General features: G+C 47.2%; 1 protein-coding gene across 1 annotated transcript in view; it reads right to left on the minus strand.

Moving 5' to 3' along the window:
• The window catches only part of LOC119183081 (solute carrier family 2, facilitated glucose transporter member 1-like), an 89427-nt gene that overhangs the window by 69147 nt on the left and 5598 nt on the right, over window positions 1-14682 (minus strand). The gene's annotated exons all lie outside the window — the stretch shown is intronic.

The raw sequence follows: 14682 nt of genomic DNA on the forward strand, positions 1-14682 counted from the left end.
TGTCGTGAGTGCGATGTCTTCAATGGGCTTTTGAGAGCGATGCACAGTGCAGTTGGTACCTCTACCATGTGAATGGGTGTTTTCGCGCTTAGCGTATATGGCGTGATCTTACGTGACGTCACGCCGACACTTATATAGGAGGTATTTTACGAGCAATTTTATGGGAGCTCTTCCTTTTATAGCCACGCGCAGTCCACGGACTACCTAGAACGCCCTGTTCGGAGCTTGCTTCGCGCTATACCGACAAATAATCGTAATATATAACGGCCCAGTCTCTGTGCGTTATGTGCTGTCGGCAAATTGAGCATGACATTTAGGACTGAGTACAGAATTTCTGGGCCTACAGCATTATCTACATATTCAGGCATGAGTACTTGCGCATACGGCCCCGAATCATAGTTAAAGTGGCATTACAGAGATCAACAATTTTTTTCTCGTACTAGTGAGTTGACAGAGCTATTATTTCGGCGCTGTTAACCTTAACTATCAGTAAAATCACAACTGCGTCTGAAATAAGACGCCAGGTCAGCGAGAAAGCACGCAAAAAGAAGAATGCAGGCGGAGACGCCACCTTTAAGTTCCTGCACACTCTCTCTGGGGATGTAACATGTTTTGACGGTTTCCTGGGGGACCTATGTAGTTTTCTATCTGGCTAAAATGATTTAGGGTCGACAACATGCACCTACGGTGAGTAGCACGTCACTAGCATTCAAGCCAGTAAAAGTAGGACGTTTATTATACTTCACGAGAGTAATGTTCATTCTTTGACGCTCAATCATGATGTCGACGAATGTAATAGTAATTTTACAATTTTCGTATGAAACATCAGCTTCTACGAAGTCATGGATAGCAAAAAGGTGTTCACAAAAGATGTGGATGACCCTGGACGCTTCATACATAAAAAATCGGGCAACGCTAAGCGCCCTAGAAAATTGTCACTTGCTCTCGAAAGGGAAGTCTTCCCGCATGAATTTGGGAGAGCGAGTGGTATGATTGGGAGGTTGCCGCCTGGATCGAGTAGAGCCTACCGCTTGCCATAACGTGCTTTCTTTCACGATTTATCGTTCCCGCGCCCGTCGGCTCATCGTGCGTGGTCCCCGTTTGCTTCGCTAAACAAATAACAAAGAAACAAAACAAAAACGATGGGAGACTATTTTCAACGCTGATATATTCCCATAATTCATTATTCAGAAAGTAAAAAGCAGGACTGTATTCCATACGCTATTTATATCGATAGCGTATTGTTCACGTACAACCTAGGCCTGCATGTAATCTGCAACTCCTACTAAAAACAGCGTAAGAAGAGTCTTCAAAAGAACAATCCACGGGTATTGCCGTGAAGCCGCCTTTTTTGCAACGTTGTAAACCAGTGCCGTAAAGCCACCTTGCGTATCAAAAAGACGGTAATTTTTGTAAAAGCTTTATATCGAATTGCGTGCTATGTGAAAGTAATGCTCCCCCTCACTTTTTTTTTTTGCTTACAGAGAGGGTTCGGATTAAATTGAGGACGACGCAATGAGCGATGAAAAGAAAAATGATAGGTGCAACGTTAACAGACAAGAAGAGGGCAGAGTGGGTCAGGAAACACAGCAGGGTTGGATATCATAGTTGAAATCAAGAAGAACAAATGAAGATGGGCCGGGCACGTAGCACGTAGGCAGGATAACCACTGGTCTTTAAGGGTAGATGAATGGATTTCCAGAGAAAGCAAACGTACCAAAGGGAGACAGAAATTAAGTGGGCCGATGAGCTTAACAAGTTCGTAGGGATAACGTGGCAACGGAAAGCATAAGACCGGGTTGATTGTCGGATAATGGGAGTGGCCTTTGCCCTCAGGTGGGTGCAGACATGATGATGATGATGAAAATGCGCGGGTTTGACTGTGCCACTTTTCATAAAATTTAGTTGAGTCGATTGGACCGAAATACAAAAAAAAAACGCTTTAAAGATGTCGCGCTGACGTTAAGCAGCAGATATTTTTGCGCGAAGCTTAATACAGAAATTTCGAGCTTCATTTTCCCCTCTATTATGAACCTATAATGGTGAAAGTAAGAGCGTAGAGTTTTTACACAATAATTTATCAATCTAGACTGAGTGTCCCACTTTATTGTTTCTCGGAGTTTCAATTTGTTTAATTTTATTTGGTTATGTTTTATTATGTATTCTGAAAGGGGGCTGGGACATCTCTCATGCTGTAATGGCCAAAGTTTACAGTAGTCAGAGTGTCTTGGCACAGCTTTTTGTCTCAGAATTTATTTAGCACCACTGTAAGGACACATGTATGTGATTGTTGAATATGTCGTTTTGATTTGTTATGTATTGACTGTTATGCTAAGATTTCTATTGTATCTGCTGTGGATTTGTTACGTTGAGAAATTTTAGACACCTCTGAGGGTTAAGGAGTAGCCGGCGCCTTGTTTGTGAGCCGACACTTCATGCCAATAAAAAAAAAAAATATGTTTTCGAGCCTGCAAGATAGTATCAGCTTAAAGAATCTCTTTTCAGTGGTTCCCAAATTTCGTAATTTGGCACTGCCAATGACAACAACATTACTTTCTGCAGGAAAGCGTTTTTCACACAGCACGTAGGTTTGGCGATCGGCGTGACAGTCCGTTGTGCGGTTCTTGCGGCTCCGACGACACACTTGAGCATCTTCTATTACAGTGTCCCGTTACGCAGTCAGTGCTGCAGATTAAGTAATATACATATATCTTGGACTTAAGAGTGTGACTCTCGTGGTTACCTCTTCCCGAATGGACGTTCCCCCCTTCCCCGTGCTCACGCCAGGGGCGTTGGCAGAAATGTTTTTCGGAGGGAGGGGGGGGGGGGGGAGGACCCTCAAATTATCATTTTTCGCTATGTATGCCAGTATGCCATGACGAAAAGGAAAATAGAGGGAAAAGAAAGGCAAGGAGGTTAACCAGCCTATAGGCAGCCGGTTTGCTACCCTGCGCATGGGGGAGGGATGGGGGAGATGAAAGAGAGCAGAGAGGGAAGATAGAAACAGCACATTTGGCAGCACATGCGCGCACACTCAGTCATAGTCCAGTCTTGTCTTTCGCGGTGTGTGACATTGCTGTTACAGTCGCTTGTTCAAGTCGGTGTCGCGTAGGAATTTCAACAGAGCTTTCGTCGCCTTCTGTTGCAGTGTCTTCTCTCGGGCACTTGACAGAATAGTGTCCACAGATATTTGGCTGTTGTCGATGCGCGCAAAAGCAGACGCCAGTGACTGTCTCTGGATTTCATACAATGGACAGTCACACAGGATGTGGTGTAGCGTCTCTTCGCAATGACAGGCATCGCAGAGAGCGTTGTCGGCCATTCCTATGACAAAGGAGTAAGATTTTGTAAATGCCACTCCTAGCCATACGCGATGAAATAGGGTGGCTTCTCTTCGGTCGAGTCCAGTGGGCATGCGCAGATCCATCAAATAGGACAGGTGGTGTTGACGATTCGTATCGATGCTTGGTGGGCACCATAGTGAAAACGTGATTTCACGCGCAAGTCGTCGAAGATTACTGGCAGCATCAGTCCTCGAAAGTGGTATGGCTTCTTTTCGTGTTCCTTCAAGGGCTGCCCGCGCGGCAGTATCGGCATGTTCGTTTCCTATGATGCCGCAATGACTTGGCAGTCATTGAAGCGTCACATGATGCCCTTTCTCGAGTAAAGTGTGGAGAAGGCATCGAATTTCGAAAACAAGCTGTTCGTATGGGCCGCGACGCAGTGCTGAGAGCACAGATTGTAGGGCAGCCCTTGAGTCGCTGAAAATCGACCATTGTTGCGGTGGTTCCCGATTGACCACACAAAGTGCAGCACGCAAAGCAGCTAGTTCCGCTGCTGTAGATGCCGTGGAGTGGTCAGTCCTAAAGCTGATGGTAACACCTCTTGCTGGGATAACTACTGCCCCTGACGAACACTGGTGGTTCGTGGAACCATGACGAAAAAGAATTTGTAGAGGGCATGGGCCCGGTGTGCCACCCCCTGGCTACGACATTGGCTCTCGCCTATGCCTACATTAAACCTGGTTACCGGTGCTTGTATGCTGGTACCTCTGTCACGCGTAGGGCGTACTGTGTTCTTGTTGCCTGCTAGACGCCCACATGCTCCGTTTGTGTATGCATAGCGCAACGCTTTTGCATGCCGCCACAGTAATTCCACCCCGTACGCAGTAATTCCACCCCGTACCCGCACCACTACATTCCATCAGTCATTCTTCGTCAGGACTGCCCGAGACTGGAAGGGCCTTCCAAAAGATGTTGCACTTGTCCGTGATGCAACACGTTTCCGATATACTATCGAACATACATGATTGATATGTGGGGTTTAACGTCCCAAAACAATTATATGATTATGAGAGACGCCGTAGTGGAGGGCTCCGGAAATTTCGACCACCTGGGGTTCTTTAACGTGCACCCAAATCTGAGCACACGGGCCTACAACATTTCCGCCTCCATCGGAAATGCAGCCGCCGCAGCCGGGATTTGATCCCGCGACCTGCGGGTCAGCAGCCGAGTACCTTAGCCACTAGACCACCCCGACGGGGCTATCGAACATACATGAATTGATGCCTTCGGACTTGCCTTTGTGAAATGGATTGGCTTATTTTTATTCCCGCCATTTGTATCTACATTTTGTATTTTAGTGTTATTGATGTTTCTTGTTATATTGTTTATCGTTTTCTCGTTACTTATGATACCCACTCCTCAGGTAATGTCCCTCGGGACCCTTGAGGTACCAATAAATAAAAAAATAAAAAAGAGCGCCATTGGCGGCAGACAGAGAAGCGCATTGCCCCACAAGAAGCTAAGAGAGCGAGAACTGCAGACGGCCGACAGACGTCGAGAGGGTTCTCGTGACGTAATCTGGCGGCCTGAAGCTGCGCTAAAAATGCACGATGCGCGGGAGGTTTCGGCATGCAACGCAGCCGCGACGCACCACGTGCTGAGAAAGAGGAATGCAGGAAAGAGAGAGTCCATCAGCCAAACCTTGCCCCGGATTGAGCATGAACCAAAAATAAGAGCTGGGCCCTACGAACGTCATTGAGCTTCTGTGAGATCGCGTGACATTGTTTGCGGAAACGCGCCGAGGCCCGTCACACGAGCGCGTCGTCGACGAATCGAGCGTTGTTTTGAAAATGCGCGCCGGGTAGGTGCACGCGCTTGGTCTGGGCGGTGCTGCCATCTTTGTGCAGAGTAAAATAGCCGAGCTTCGCAGCCAAAACACAAAGGAGAGACAGCATTCGAAGCCACCGTATAAAGACCTTCTCGCTTAGCTGTATTGATCCACTGAAAAAAAGGTACCGGCTATCGTGAAGACTGACAGAAAGCTTAATTGAGACCTAGTTGCTCGTGGCGACTTTCGTGAGGCAGCCCCGCGGCATTGCCCCCGGGAGAAGGCCTTATTTAGCTTCGCCCAAGGCCCTTAGTGACTAAAGCCGAACGTGCGTCATATCTCCACGGTCTCGCGGCACCACACGTAGTAGGTGTTCTCCGACGCGGGGGCTCTGATCCGGTGCACACTCCTTCATGCAGAGAGTGTGCGTGTTGCGCAGCTTTATTCGTACATTTCGGGTGCCTCACGTGGGACTTAGCTTCGTCCCGAAACTCGAATTCGGGTGTTGCCGCCAACGAAACTGCAGCGGCGAGCGTTTCAAGGAAACTCAAAGGACATCGAGTCGAACAACCTGGCCGGGTCGCCTGCGCGAATGCTGGTGGCTGCAACTTGCAAGGTAGTGACCTAAACGCGGTTGCGGGCCGCCACTGTGTGTTCCTTGCGTGAGTTGGCGGCCAACTCTACTTCGCAAAGGAGCGGGCGGAGAGACCGTATATACAGCTGCGGTCGCTCGACCTGCGGCGTGCAGGCAACTGCGGCGGCGCACAGCTGTCGACGGGGCGAGAAGCCAACTGCTCACTCCAGGAGACGCGAACATCGTGCTAGCTCATGCTGGCGACCGTCGCTAGCACCGAGGCCCCAGCTGTTCGCAAGCTGAAAGCCGAATCGGGGCTCCGGGAATTGGAATGGTCGTCGAGAGACCATCCCATGTCTTTCGACGCCGCCTGAGGCGCATTTGGAGAACGGGCGCGACTGTTGGCTAAACATTCCCACGGCCGTTGCTCCAGCTAAAGGGGGTTTATACGTACTTTTTTTTGCTTTAATATTATATTTAGCCAAAAAGTGCGGTGGAAGACTCGTAGCTAATCATCGCACCGGGACCCAAACCTCCAACAAAGTGGCGTAACTCTTAGGCACTGTTACACTGAGACCAAGCGGCTATAGCAGTGCTCTTCTTGTCAAACATAAGTGAGAAATGAAATGCCATTTCAAGTATGCGCTATACCACTCGTCACTCCGGAAAGAAATGAAGTATGCGACACCGGCTTAATTAGTTTGCCGTTTATACAAAAACAAAATGACAATAGCCGACTTCGGAGGTAATGTAAGGTATATACACAGACCGTTACACATATTTTACGACCTCGCGAACAGGGACTCGCCGTCGATGTAGCGGAAGCAGCTGCGTACTCGTGTGACGTGTGGCTGTTTACGCGAACATCCACAGTTACTTTTCGGTCGCGGAATCTAACACGTCGCTCGTAGCTTGTCCACGAGCCACGACGGAAATGAAGCCGGGTCACCCAAAGCTTCAACCATTAGATGCGGCGTCGGATTTTCTATCCACCCATTTCTTACAGGACTCGTCGAGTTGAAAGATGAATGAGTGGTTTGTTTCTCGCCTTCACCACCTTTCCTAAATGTGCCGTATTCTCCTCACCAAGAATTTCTTCGTAAAACACGTGAACGATGCCAGACAGCACTAGGCGTTCAGACTACCAGAATTTCGTGCGACACGCTATTATTTGCAGCGGTGGTTGTTTAAGGGCGCTTGAACTACTAGTTTTATATGATGGTAAGTAGTTGAACAATGAATATCGCTGTAACCCACGTTTCCGCAAGAGGACTTGCTCTTGTCAGGAAAGCAACTGCCTTGACGAAGGCACGTCCGCTTGTGTTGATGTTGGCTACAACGACATTTTTTTCTCTTAAACGCTTTCTCATCCCTTGAACATACTCTAAGTAAAGGAGGAAAAGGGGTGTTGAGGTTGCTCCTTTAGAGGAGTAAATAACCTGCCACACTCATTGCACCCTTTTGGGAGTAACTGCGAAATAGTAACCACGCTCTCGCGATTACTCCTTAAAAGAGCAACAGATATCTTGCGCGAAAGAAAAATAAGGTTTGGCTTGACTTAACCAGCCTTTCGAAGTGTGTGCAGGCATTAAGGATTAATTAGGTGTACAATCAATGTGCAAGCATCACATTCAGAAATAAATTTCGGAAACATTTGCAGCAAACACATGGTATTCGAACTCACGACCATTCAGTCAGCATTCACGTACACTAACCACTACACACCACGCTACGGCACCGCCTGAAAGTAAACAGGCTTGTGCAGGCACGGACGGGTCGTTTGCACACGGCGCGAACATTCCTGCAGATACTCCAAAAAACGTGCGCTTTACTCCACGAGGAGGGCCCCGCCGCGGTGGTCTAGTGGCCAAGGTACTCGTCCGCTGACCCACAGGTCGCGGGATCAAATCTCCGCTGCGGCGGCTGCATTTCCGATGGAGGCGGAAATGCTGTAGGCCCGTGTACTCAGATTTGGGTGCACGTTAAAGAACCTCAGGTGGTCGAAATTTCCGGAGCCCACCACTACGGCGTCTCTCATAATCATATGGTGGTTTTGGGACGTTAAACCCCACATATCAATCAGTTACTCCACGAGGAGGAAAGTGGCCCTCCTTAGCGTACCATTTGCAATCTTTTGCGCACATTTCGTCTTTTGGAGGACCAAAGAGCCCTTTTCGGGGTAACTGCGCAGTTCCTCCAGAAAACTTTTTAGAGTGATACATGCAAATAACTTTAATGAAACACCCTGGAAGTTTGTGGTGGGACGGGCAAGAGGTCCCGCTTATAGGTGACAGTCCCTATTTCTTGAGCCCTGGTTGCTTAATCGGTCAGCTGAACAGCCCAAAGTTGATCGCCATGGGCAGAGGCCTCAATATTTCTTTTATTTTTGTATTGCGTGGATATTAATTCATTTGTACGACCAAGCTGTAGAGCTCTTTGCGGTTAGCGGACATCAAGAAGGATGGTACTAGAATCGATGATTGCTCCACAAGTAATTTACTTTTAACTGTCGGGTTTGCGCTTACTCCATCTGTGACGGCTCTCTGCAGCAGCAACATTACCGCAGCCTACTTTTTAGGCCGTCTTCACCGCCTCAGACCTGACCATCGACAAGCCCACCTTGAAATCTGGATTTACGGAGCTTCCACCGTTCACTGCGTTCACTGATGGACTTCATATATGAAGCAATCTGAATGTGTATTTTTTATACCGCGAATATATATACCTAAGTGCAGGCGAAAAAAATAAAATAAATGGCAAAGCGTTTTCAGTGACATCCTTGGGGGTTTACTCAGTAGACTTGTGAATGAGAGACTTTCCTTCGGTAAAACGTTCTTCACCTAGGGGGCTGCCGCAGAACAGCTTTACCCAAACAAACATTCACGCAGATTTCTTTTTAAAAGTCAGCGCATGTCCATTTGCTAATGTCTTCTCATTGACACACACGAATAAAAACAACAAAATAACGTCACTCTTACAAACCGTCGTAAGTAGAGCAATGAGACGGGAGCAGGAATTCGTCTGTGCTCGTCTGTTCCCTCCTGGTCTCCTGTCGAGTTCCGCTATTTACGATGGCTTCTATGTCCAAACATCCAAACACCCACTCGTTCAACAGTCAACTATTTTAAACTTACGCGCCCGTTTTAGCTGGAAGCTGAAAAAAGCACTGCCCAAGCTGCTATCCTTCCATTCTTGACAGGGCGTGTTTTTAGCCTTATAGAAAAACCAAGACGCCCACCTATATGTTTGTGCAAGCAATTTCTACTTTATCTTATAACTCTGTGCATTTATATTTAACCACGGACGCCCTGCCGCGGTGGTATAGTGGCTAAGGTACTCGGCTGCTGATCCGCAGGTCACGGGATCGAATCCCGGCTGCGACGATTGCATACTCGATGGAGGCGAAGACTTAGGCCCGCGTGCTTAGATTTGGGTGCACGTTAAAGAACCCCAGGTGGTCGAAATTTCCGGAGCCATCCACTACGGCATCTCTCATAATCACATGGTGGTTTTGGGATGTTAAACCCCATATAACAATTATCAATCATTCAACCATGGACCTCGCTTTCCTGCCCAGCCGCTCGCATTTAGTGTCTCGTACAACCCTGAGTGGACACAAGCACGCCACTGCTCCATGGTAGTCATTATTTATATCTGAAGTTCCAGGGCACTTCATGAACGTATGAGAGTGCGGTTTTATTCGGCCTCATCTCGTTCGATTTCCACGCAGACAATATCTGTCGATAAAAAACGCTGGTAAATCCCCGGTTTCAATCAAGAGGAGAACGCGAACCCCCCCCCCCCCCCCTCCCCAACAGAGAAGTGTTGTTGGAGCTTGACGTTCGGTTTCGAGTATTGCTCTGCTCAAGCAGTAATGGTTCATGGTTCGTTTGTAGGAGTTTCATTTGTACAGCGTTGTGGCTTTCTCTTTACTCGGCTGGTTGCTTCACGGTAGAAAAAAATGAACGAGCTCCAGGACAGAAAAGAAAAATAGTCTCAATAAGAGGAAAACTAAAGACCAACTGTCATTTTAGTGGGTTGTTGGGATTGCGTAAGCACCTAACGTTTCCTTTTTGTAACTGACTTCAGTTTGGCAGGCAATACGAGTCCTGGACGAAAAAAAAATGAAAAAAAAAAACAGCTGGCGCCGCGCCAAACGTGGTAATACAGTTGCGCATGCAGATGCGTTCCTCAGAACTTAAATAAGCTTATATCAGTTTACCAAAAGGGCGCATCATGATGTGCAGAATATAAAACTTTAGCGACCAACGCGAGTATAATTCATGATTCCGGCAGAGATATATCTCAAAAGTGGCGCTATATAGCCTCCAGGCTTCTGGTGCAGACCTGTTACTTCACTGTATATACTTCTCGTTTTCAATTTGGTTTCAGTTTTTGGACATATGATTTAAAAACACAGGCAATTTAATAACTTTCTTATTTTCCACTTGGAAATTTCGCAATGGTACTTAGAAATCACAAAAAAAAGAACAATAACACAGCACACAAGTATCTGTTGCGATTTGTTACGCTAGTAAATCTGACAATCATCGTACAGAATAAAGTCACCTTTTCAGCAGAAGAAACTGAATCGCGTATGGTATTATCCGTGCTATTTATGAAAAATAAAACTGTTCAAACTAAAAAAATAATCAGGGCATCTTGCAGGCAATAAAAATAAGCGTGCTTGCCTGTTCTTTGACAAAACATACATTGACGCCATGACAGCGATAAGCCGTGCCTTGTCCATACATAACACACAAAATCTGCAAATAATTTTACTGGTTCCATATGCTAGAGCAGTTGACGATATACCAAGTCTGTGTCTTGCTCCTAAGCTGTCCGCTGAAGTGACTTCTTGAAAACGTGTAGCATAAACTATTTGCACTGCGAAATCGTGGAACCTTCAACTTTTTCGAGCGTCATCATCAGTTAAATGCGGGCTTTGAAAATACACGCAGTTCAGATGCACTACAGACTCACCGTTTTTACAATCAAAGCTGACCTGACAGCAAGTGTCTTTAAATGTCATCGCGCATACGATAACCACAGCTGGATTGGATTTTCCTTGAAAAGAAAAAGTGTCCTTCCTTCTACGTAAAACCAGCTAGTGTGCGAACAAAGTGTGACGTTTGAATTTACCATTGTCAAAAAACCTAAACTTCTCTGCTCATAAATGTGTCTTCTAAGCTAAGCTGCCGATATGGCACGGCTACCAGAACAGTTTTAACATTCTCATACATGTTGTTGTTGTCACGTACGATACCTTTGACCTCCTAATCATGGCGTCAGCAACTGCAGGTACGAACAGAAATCACTGCGAAGAGCTGTTGAGATGAATGAACCTTAGCAACACCCATGGGTGGGCCGAAACGTCCATAAAAATAATTCATATGTATACAATGAACTTTACGTAATGCAATGATTCCGCCTGTTCTTCATTTTCTTGACATCATCCATCATTCGTCGCGTCTTCAGTGACAGTTTTTTTCTGGCACCCCAAGCAAGCATTCGGAAGTTCATGCTGCCCAATTAGTTCTCTTTAAGCTTCAATGGCACATCGTCTCGCTATCTTTCCACTGATGTAGCCAATTTTTCGATATCTGCCAAATACACCTGAATGCATTCACAAATTGACTACGTGCGGATGAAGCGGCTATTTAGAGCTGACAGGCATAATTTTGTAAGCATAAAATCACCCCTTTCCTTTCAGTAGTTGTTGATACTCATTATTTAACCCATTTGTGCCCATGTATTCTGGAAGTGACATAGCAAATTCCATATTATCTTTCTAACTTTCCTTATCATTGAATTTCTTGGTGTTTTACCTACGTATTCTGTAAGGCTTATGTTATTGACAATGAAGTAAATTAGAGATAACTCAGCTTATACCAAACTAAGAAGCTCACCCGCAGTTTTCTGATAGCTTTGTGTGAAGAGACCGAAATAGACATTTTCTCGAATAACTAAAAAGGTCGACCAATGGCATTTTCTACATTGCTGTCGGGGCTATGTATGTAGTAGGAGTCTTTATTTCGAAATCTGCATCGTTTTAGACGGCTCTTCAGCTCACCGCACCGATCGCTGTGTGCTTTCCCACTGCTCCAGTGTTGAAACTATTGAGGGAGGTCATCGCGCTTCATAGTGTTATCTGACTGAACCGAATTTTGTGTCGTCTTTCGTTCGTATCGTTGTGTGAATCGGATTCGAGTTTATGGGATGTTCTTATTGCGACCATGTAGTTCTCTTAACAGATGAGATTTTAAATGTTATATATATATATATATTAGTAATAATAACCAACAGAGCTGTGCATTCGCCTGAAACGACTCGAAGGCAAAAGCCACCTTTCAATCACAGCCGATGCGTACATGAGCGGCCTACGTAGGATCAAGTGACGAAGTTATGCGTAATAACATCATGTGACGTCACTGTATGCTACGCCATAGTCGCGCCGCGATGACGTCACAAATTTTGTCAATCTGTGATGCCGTGCTGGCATTATGTGATAACGCAATCGCGCCAAGGTAACATTTCGCATCCCTCCTGCCCACGCCGACGGTTAACTTTCGCATTTGATGAGGCATCTGAGGACTTAAGAGGATCATGACGTGGTTGCCCAACAACTCGCGTTTTTTAGCAAGAACTGGAAGCGGAGAATATATTGTGTTTACACAGATCTGAAAAGTGCGCCGTAAAAAATATTTCGGGGCCGAGAAACCCCGCCAATCGCCGGCGACTGCCATTTTGCTATGGCACGCGTGACGTCATGGGCTGGAAGGAGCGGAACCGTCGCCTTCTACCGAAAGTGTCGGCCGTTGTAAATGATTCGGTTTCAGCGCCAAGCTGAAGGAAGCTAAAATGTCTTGTTTTGACGCACAGCATACCTCGAACAATATCACTCGCCGAATGCAGGCGCTCGCTCAGCGAACTACTTGTCACGTCACGACTCGCTAGTGCGCCAGTGGCGCCAGTGTAGCGCGATTCACAGGCCACTTGCGTGATTATATTATTGTTAAATTCTAAATTGAGCGCTAACTTGACCAAATGAACTAGAATTTTGCAATCTTATTAGTGAATGCGAAAGGATTTACCCACACAACGCATATTAAGATAAAAAACTGAGCATCATGGCCCCTTTGAAAAAAAAATCACCGCAGAAAGAGACATCACGCACAAACCAGAAGTCTTAAACATATCGCCAGTGCGAGTGCGGCGTCAATAGCACCTTGAACGCTCGAGGAAAATGGGGCAGAAGTCACTGACTGCGCCGACGATCTTGTCACGTCATCGAACGTCACACTGTCGCGGAAGACAATGGTAAAGACAGCTCGCTCCGCTGAGTGAAGCTGGGACCGCGGGGGCGAGGAACAAAAGCGAACCCGCTGATTGCGTCGTGACGTCAACTTGGTATGGAAATTTCGCGCTCTCGCATCCAGCTGTCAATACTGCCGGTGTCGTCAAACTGTCGGCCAGACTCTGGCCGACAGTTTCGGCCAGAGTCTGGCCTTCATCAGGCCTTCATCACTGATTATATTTGCGCCCTACTATAGCCTTTCACATTTATGTCCATAACTCGCGCATGCTCTTGCCCTTATTTTCTAGCTGCTGTACATGACCAGTGTATTACCAAATCCAATAAACATTCCCTAAAGTTGTCAGAGATTTTGGTCGGATTTGAATCGATGTCTTGTGAGCAAGCAGGATATAGCAGGGCGTGCCAACGAAAGCGCTCTTCACGGTGGTCAGATGGCCAGTGACAATAGCATCGGAGCTCGCATAAGGACCCGCAGTGATTCGTACGTATTTATGGTACTGTCTTGTGTAATTAATACGATCTGTAACACAATATAACTGGAAAACTGTGCTACAGTTGCTTCAGGTACTCCCATTTTGCGTATGGGCAGCACACTATGCGCGGCCACAATTTTCTCCGATATCAGGACTTGTTTGCCTTGTTTGAGCATTGGCCCCGCCGCGTCAGTCTAGTGGCTAAGGCACTCGGCTGCTGACCCGCGAATCGCGGTATCGAATCTCGGCTGCGGTGGCTGCATTTTCGATGGAGGCAAAAATGCTGTAGGCCCGTGTGCTCAGATTTGGGTGCACGGTAAAGAACCCCAGGTGGTCGAAATTTCCGGAGCCCTCCACTACGGCGTCTCTCATAGTCATATCGTGGTTTTGGGACGTTAAACCCCACATGTCAAATCAAAAATCATCATCATGTTTTAGCATCGCAACGCAACTAAGGCTATCAGGGACGCCGTCGTGGAGGGCTCCATGGGTTGTTGTTTTTTTAAATGCGCACTGAGACAGCACAGTCCATAGGACCCGCGGGCATTTCACTTCCACCGATATGTGACCGCCGCAGTCAGGATCAAACCCACGGCTTTCGATTCAGCAGCCGAGCACTGTAACCACTGAGCCACCACGTCGGCTTGCTTGTGTGGCACCTATATACTTCCATGATGTCGGCCCATAAATAGAGCGAATGGAAAAGTATTGGAGCATGCAGGGACAAGGTGCGCGAACTTCTCGCCGGGAACATTCGAGGCGTTCCACACGAATGGGCACAAAACCACCGACAGGTTCAAAGATAATCTTGCTTACACGCAGTCACAGGCGTGTGCACGAGGCGGGGGCGGGGCATGTTGCGGCTTCCTCTCTGTCAGTCGTCTAGAGAAGGCGCCGATCGTGCCCATTACCTTCACGAGACCTTTCACCTCATTTGTTAAACGCGCACGGTGATGGCGCTAAACACGTTCTTGCCGACAATGGTGGCCGAGGGCCACTGGTGTTGCACACAAAGAACGACTAGCTCGCTGGATTCCACGCCGACCGGTTGTGCCCTCGCGATCTCCGACGATAGTGCAGCTCTGGCCGACTCGGTTGGTCCTACGCCACCTCCTGACGCCGCCACCTGACGACGACGTCAGCGTAGCTCTGGCCGACTGGATTAGCCCTACGCCATCTCCTGTTGCCGACAAGAGCTCTCGCCA

Source organism: Rhipicephalus microplus, chromosome 3 (assembly GCF_043290135.1).
Source record: "Rhipicephalus microplus isolate Deutch F79 chromosome 3, USDA_Rmic, whole genome shotgun sequence".
Lineage (NCBI taxonomy): Eukaryota > Metazoa > Arthropoda > Arachnida > Ixodida > Ixodidae > Rhipicephalus > Rhipicephalus microplus.